Source organism: Arvicanthis niloticus, chromosome 26 (assembly GCF_011762505.2).
Source record: "Arvicanthis niloticus isolate mArvNil1 chromosome 26, mArvNil1.pat.X, whole genome shotgun sequence".
NCBI lineage: Eukaryota > Metazoa > Chordata > Mammalia > Rodentia > Muridae > Arvicanthis > Arvicanthis niloticus.
In genome coordinates this window covers 9,786,353-9,792,425 of record NC_133434.1, presented here as the reverse complement: position 1 = coordinate 9,792,425, position 6,073 = coordinate 9,786,353, and positions in this window count along the sequence as shown.

Here is a 6,073-nt window from a genome sequence, read left to right as displayed (position 1 = left end):
TTAGGACCTGGAAGACCCAGAGTGCAGGTGAACGTGGTCTGAATAGAAAGTAAGCTTTCGGGGCTAACACTGTATAGGCACGTGGTGATTGGCAATTATGTGCTGCTGCTGTGTCCAGTTTGAATTGGTAAAATAAAATAAAATAAATGTGTCACGCAGTCACTCAGTCACACATGGCTGTTCTGGAGAGACAGGCATAGTCTCTAAAGTCTGAGAAAAGCATGATGGTCCAGTCTCCTGGGCTCTCCTGGCCTTTCAGTGTCACAGGAACCCTGGCTGCTTTCTGCTGCCCACTGTGATGAATACGGACTGCATACCCAAATAACATCCTCCTCAGCAGAGATGCAATCTCATCCATTCTAACCTGCCCAGCAGGCAGGTAGGAAGTAAGAAATCGATAATTCTCTTCTGCAGAGGCTAACAAGTGATGCTTTCAGTGCTACCAGTCAAACCGTGGAGGTGGAGGGAACGTTGGACTGGTTTTCCTGATCTCACACCCAGGACACCCAGACTGTGTTCCACCTCTGGAGATGAAGGTGGGGTTGGGGGGGGAGAAGCTGAGTTCAGCCTCAGGGCAGGGCATGAAGCTGCACCCTCAGCAACAGGGATTGGCCTGCCCCACCCTGCAATGTGAAAATAGTGTTTAGCAAGATGCAGAGAAAAACGCAGCCTGATCCTGCAGGCAAGAATTCAATACATCATTATGCCAAATGGGGAAGGGGACCCATAGGACCAACTGGAAGCTCTTTATTTACCAGTAAACAGTTAGTGAAGGGTAACTGAATAAGCAGACCTTCCAGGATGATGGTGTTGATGCTAGGTAACCACATGCCTTGTGAAACTGAGGTCGGAATGGTTAATGGACCAGCCTGTGATCAAATCAAAATCTCTGAAAGCGTAGAGCCTGTTTCACGTGTCATACTACCACATGGGCTCCTCTGGGAATCCTGGGGAGGGGGTTTTGGCAGCAAGGAATCCACATAAAACACTTCCTCTTTGCTCGGCAAACCAAATCACAAGCCGAGTCTCACTCATTTCTGTTCAAGTCCACTATCTCTATGCAGTATTGGGAGCAGCCCTGTACTGAACCTCATGGGAGGCTGGGATTTGGTTAAGATGGATGGTAAAATTATATTTCTTAAGAACCATGGCTGCTTCATGGACTCTTTTATGGACATTCCAGGAATCAACTTCCAAAATAGCAATAGTAACCCATGGAAAAGAAGCTTATGACGCTAAGATGCTGGTGGTGACGATGCTGAAGAAGAAAAGCCAGTTAATGATATGGTTATTGACCATAGAGAGCCAATCACTATTGGTCAGACCTGGCCCAGGTCCTTGGGTTGGGCAAGAGTTAAATGACTCTGACAATACTTCAGTTCTGTTACTAACTCACATCAAACCAAGCAAAACAAACAAACAGCAACAACAACAAAAGAGTTAAAGGTGGTCATGGTTAATGCAGGCCTGTGACTCTAGAATGCAGATGGTAAGGGCAGAGGGATTCAGAGTTCAAGCCCATCCTCAACTACATATCAAGTTCAAGACCAGCCAATGCTATGTAAGTCTCTATCCGAGAGAGAGAGAGAGAGAGAGAGAGAGAGAGAGAGAGAGAGAGAGAGAGAAGTCAATGAAGTGTTCGAGAGTTGCAAAGGCGCGAGCATTACTGCCCTGCAAGTGGGTCTTCAGCTAAGAAGAGTTAGTCTCACTCTGCTACAGTCCAGTCCACAAACACTGGCTCACGGGGTGTACTGAGCATGTAGGAAATAATGGGTCAGAGGTAAAGAAGCAAGGAAATGAATGAGGAAGCAGAGCTGGGTCTTGTTCCCTCAGAGCTATTCAGAGCATCCATTTCTGCTTTAGACCCCACCAGGGAAAATGGGGTGGACCAAGAATGCAGACACCAGCATCTCCAAGAGATGTGAAACCAGGCTATGGGAAATTTTGAAAATGGGGCTACTTAGACAAAGACCTAAATCTATCATCAATGCTTTCAAATATTTAAGGGGTTCTCAGTTGGAAAGTAGGTGATATTTGCTCTGCCGAGCTTTTGGGAATAGAACGGGGCCATCCATTCGAGAAAGAAAGTCCAAACAGAAAGCCTTCTGACTTACTCAAAGAACAGTGTTCTAAGAGACATGGCAGAACATATTTATAGTCCTTGCGTTTGGAAAGTAGAGAAAGCATGGTTACAAGAGACCCCCTCTCAAAACCCAAAACAAATTGTAAGAAGAAATGTGTAATAAAAGGTATTCCTTCAGTTCAGTAGGAATTAGAAGTCACTTCTTATCTAGAAAAGGCTAGGGAGTCTCTGACTTTGGTCAGAGAAGACCAACCATTGAGGCCAGCCAGAACGAAGTGATATTTGAGACTCCTTCTACCTCACAATCTTTAGTTGATATATTACTGTGGTCCATAGGAGAAGCTACAAACAACAAACGTGTGACCTATCTACAGAGCATTTCGTATCCTGCTAAGGGATCTCACAGTCTAATCTGACAGCCTCCTAAGTGTGCTTCATTTCTTTTCCTGGTTTTCTCTAAAACAGAGTAATTGACCCTCTTGGGTAAAGACTCTAAAACCTCTTAAATAAGGCAATTGCCCTTCAGTTTGGTGGAAAATATTGAGGAAAGGGCATACTTCTCTGGAAAAACGACAAAAGGATCCCCTTAGGTTTTAAAGAGATGCTAAGACACCACTCCAATTGCAAACTCCCACTGCCATCACCAGTCCCTGAACCCCTACCATGACTTCTTCAAGTGAGAGGCTGTCCGTCTCAGCAGCCAGCCTCAGGGAGCCATTGGTTACTGAGCATGCTCCTGGGCTAAAGAACAGTCACTTGCATGTAGTATGTGTCAGCAAGACATGAAAACAAGGGAGAAGAAGATGGTACCCTCAGAGTGGCTCCACGTTGGCATCTCTTAAGCGTTCAGGGTTGAATGGTCCCACTGGTGGCATCGTTTGCTTCCCCTGCTCTGCCCCCTTTTGAGCTATTGACAAGCTTTGTAATGCAGGCAGGAAAGATAGAGAAATAGAAACAAGATAAAGAAGAGTGACAAGGTCACTAGGGACGAGGGAGACAGGAATACAAGGGAGTTTTGGAGCCCCTTGCATGATGTATGCTGGGAAGGAGCTATAGAGATTTGGAGAGGTGCACAGCTCATGAAGGGGGCAGACAAGAGAAAGAACATTAAAGAATTATCAACCTCAGACCAAGGAAAGGAGGGGGGAACTGGAACTGGAGGATGGAGGAAAAGACAGGAAGTTGGGATGAGAGAAGGAAATTTAAAGGGATGATGAAGGAAGGTGAAGTCCCAGAGAGGTACTGGATAGATAAGAGTTCTCCAAAGCCACGCAGGGGTATCAAGAGATGATGGGATGGGTATACAGATTCACACTGCAGTCGAAGGAAAGGTCAAGAAAGACCTGAGCAGAGAGATGGATGCTAGACACATCATGTGACTTAGTTTCTCCATTTCTCTGACTAGTTCACTTTACAGAGAAACAGAACTAAGAGCTTCCTCCCTTTGTCAAGGGCTGTTAATACAGCACAATAATGGGAATCAATCAGGGGTAGATAGGACACCTCCTGTGTGTTCAAATACGTGCCAGGAATAGAGGAGAAATATTAGTAAGATGCCCTCTATAAAGCGTTTGGTGGTACTAGAGTGATGTGACAAGCTCTTGCTTAGAGTACTGTTGGCTAAGGTATACACTAGGAGCCCAGTGGGACCCACCAGACCTGTCCTCATAGTATTCACAGAGGACCTGGAAAAAGAAGAGAAAATAATAGCCAAGTGTCAGATTGGAAGGCTCGTGAGACACCCGGGGCATCAGCAGCTGTCCGGCCATAAGCAGTTAGCTATTAGCCTGAGACTGAAAGAGAGGATTCCTAATCTCAGTTGTTCAGAGAAATGGCCACTGCACAGTCAGTGGATAGTCAGACCAGGCAAGAAGAAGGCTTAGTCCCCAAGACAGTAGGAGGGAGCTAGCCAAGATCTTTTGAGAGATCTGCCTTCTCTGTGTGGCGTGGCCAGATCCACTGATGTGCCAAGTGAGAAACTGGTTCATGTTCAACCTCCCTGCTCCCCGCTTTCCTGTCCACTTTGCTTGTCTGTTTGCCTGATTTACAGACAAGCCCTTTCTTCTCTTCCACTCCAAATGCCTCTGTTTCAGGGAAGCGTTTGCATTTTCCTTGGCCTACGGACAGCTTGAAGAATTCTTTTAGGCTAGGCCAATTACAACAACCTCGAAAATTGCTGACCTAAGTGGTTTCTTCAGAGATCTGCTTACATTCCCCCCACACACACACACACATCCAGTCCCTGCACAGATCAGGAGTCCCCTACATGCCAGAGCTACACACAGAAACTGCACATTTTACTTTTAAGGTGGAACAGGACTAAGAGGCATTTCCCCTCCACCCACGGGGAAAGGATAAGGCACGAGCAATTTTCACATCAGTTTTTACATTGTTTGGTTGGGTTTCACTCTTTATATGAAGATGACACCAAGGTGGCTTCCTTGAAGACCGTCCTGGAAAAGGGCTAGAGAGATTTTTCAGAGTAATCCCCAAGGGATCTCAAGTTGGCCAGAGAATTTATATGTGCCAATTCCCTCTCACACTCCTAAACTTCCACTAGGTCTAGGGTTCACTGTTGCAATGATATTCTTGCAAATACTAGCTTTGGAAAGAGAGTGGGGCAGGCCTATAGAGGATTTTTTGTTGTTGTTGTTGTTAATTTTTTGTTTCATAATCACAAAGAGATGTTTGAGCAGTGATGATGCAATCTCAAACAGGATTACTCCAAAGTCATCCTTTCTGGATTTACGAATCGTTATACCATGACGGCTCAGTAAATTTACCTCCGCCTATTTCCTTCCACGCTAACGTTGGCAGGCAAACTGTGCCCGGCTTAAGGAAGATACTGAGGGATAACTTCATGAGGGGGTGCCGAAGCATAGCATAATCAGACTGGAATTAAAAATTATCTATGGATAATTTAAAGAGCATGTAATCCATATGGGGGGTCATTGACAACTGACCACTTTGCAAAGCAGATGCAAGGGAAGCCAAACTATGTTTTATCAACAACAGAACAAGTAGGGTCGACAGGATATTCTAGATAAAAAAAACCCTCTGAACTCAGCTTCATAGGCATGATACCCTACAGATGTCCTGGGAGTCTAATGGCAGTAAATCAGAGCTGAGCTTTCTTTCCCAGACAGAAACTAAAGGGTTACTAAGTTCAAGCCGCTATGGTAAGCCTGAAAGACAAAGAAATTAGGACATATCTCACTTCCAAGGGAGTAAATAACTCCTAGGAACCCATGTTGATCTAAACGTGCTTGTCAGAAAGCCTACCATTGTGGATGAGAAGTATATGGCGACAGTTCCCCTAGGAGTGGGTTCTGCCAAGGACTCCCAATAACACTGAACTGCTTCGTCCACTGGAGACATGACACTTGGCATTCAGATGTTACCACATACCCATGGTGGCTTTTTTTTTTTTTTTTTTGAGAAATTTATAAATTAGTGTGACTACGGGGATCAAGGATGCTTTATTCTTGATGGACAGGAGATATCTGCATTTTTTTACTAAGAAAGGAAAAGGCACTGTAGGCTGACACTAGCCCTCAGCATGGAAAAGTAACGAGGTTATGAAAAGAGTCTAATTTTGTCTTTGATGAAAGATACAATTGGACTTTCAAGAGCTGCTCATCTTTAGGGGACTTCAAGGGTCCTTGACCAGGGACCAACCTGGGTCATAGAGACATAAAACCGGCCAGAAGTGGGTAGGTCTCTAAAGAAGGAACTTTAGTTACTTAGTTACAAAGTAATCTCTCTCTCTCTCTCTCTCTCTCTCTCTCTCTCTCTCTCTCTCTCTCAGAGAACATGCTGTTAAGTAATCTGAGAGGCACATTGGGAGATGCCAGCAAGTTAAGCTCATGACTTCACAACAAACCTTTCATCTTGGAGCCAACAAGATGCTATCTTCATCAGAGTCCTAAAGCCCACTCTTGTTGGAAGGCATGGCAAAAAAAAAAAAAAAAAATTAATAGACGGGACATT